Below are 875 nucleotides of genomic sequence, written 5' to 3'. Positions count from 1 at the left end.
ATCTCTTTTTTTGATTTCAAGCTCCCTTGAGCTTTGTTTTTCTGTTTGGGATCTAATCCCTCTTGTCTTCTTCTTTTCTGGGTTCGTCTGCAACGTCATTGTCGGCGACTCTCCGGCCTTGCATTTGATTCTTCAAGGTAATCATTTTCTTTTCTCTCCAATTCCAATTTCTCTTAGCCTTGATTCCAAGTTTGGATTCGAGCTTACTTTCCTCTTCTTTTCTGGGTTTCGACTTTTCTAGCGGATCCCCTTCGTTCTCCAGGAGGAGGAGCTTCGTTTTAGACCCGAAGCGAGTGTCAGCACGTGAGAGTTTTGGAGGTCTTGGATGGCAGAACTGCGTTTCGGCAATGGGGTAAGGTAGATGTGTTCTTCGAGTTGGGACTTCAACATCATTAGGTGAGATGGCTTCTGGCCTTAAGGTTTCTGGTATCACATGTTTAGTGTTGTTGGTAATTGATGGGTTATTGGTATTGAGGAGGAGCAGCTTTGGTGGAGCTATGGAGTGAGGCTGCAGAGCAGCTCTGGAGGCTTCGGAATGCAGAGCAGCAGAACCTTCGAAAAAACTAGTACAGAGTTTCTGGAGAGGACAGATTTTGGGAGAGTTGTGGAGTGAGAGAAGAAACCTTTTTACTTCGATTTTCTAAGGTAAAACTCATTCCATCCTCTAGCAATTTCAATTTCAGTTTCATAGGTTTGTTTATGGATTGCTATGATGCTTGTTTCCTTGTTTTGAGTTTTAGTATGGTTCTTTTGTTTGTTTATAGTTAGTAATTTCGAATTCTCAAACTTGTTTAGACAGCAAAATCGAATTCGAAAGGATGTTATTGTTTGGAATCGTTATGGTTGAAGCTCAAGAACATGGTTCTTGAGTTTGG

Source organism: Fragaria vesca, linkage group LG2 (assembly GCF_000184155.1).
Source record: "Fragaria vesca subsp. vesca linkage group LG2, FraVesHawaii_1.0, whole genome shotgun sequence".
In the NCBI taxonomy this organism is placed as follows: domain Eukaryota; kingdom Viridiplantae; phylum Streptophyta; class Magnoliopsida; order Rosales; family Rosaceae; genus Fragaria; species Fragaria vesca.
The sequence above is the reverse complement of the archived record's forward strand: the minus strand, read 5'-3'. Positions refer to the sequence as shown.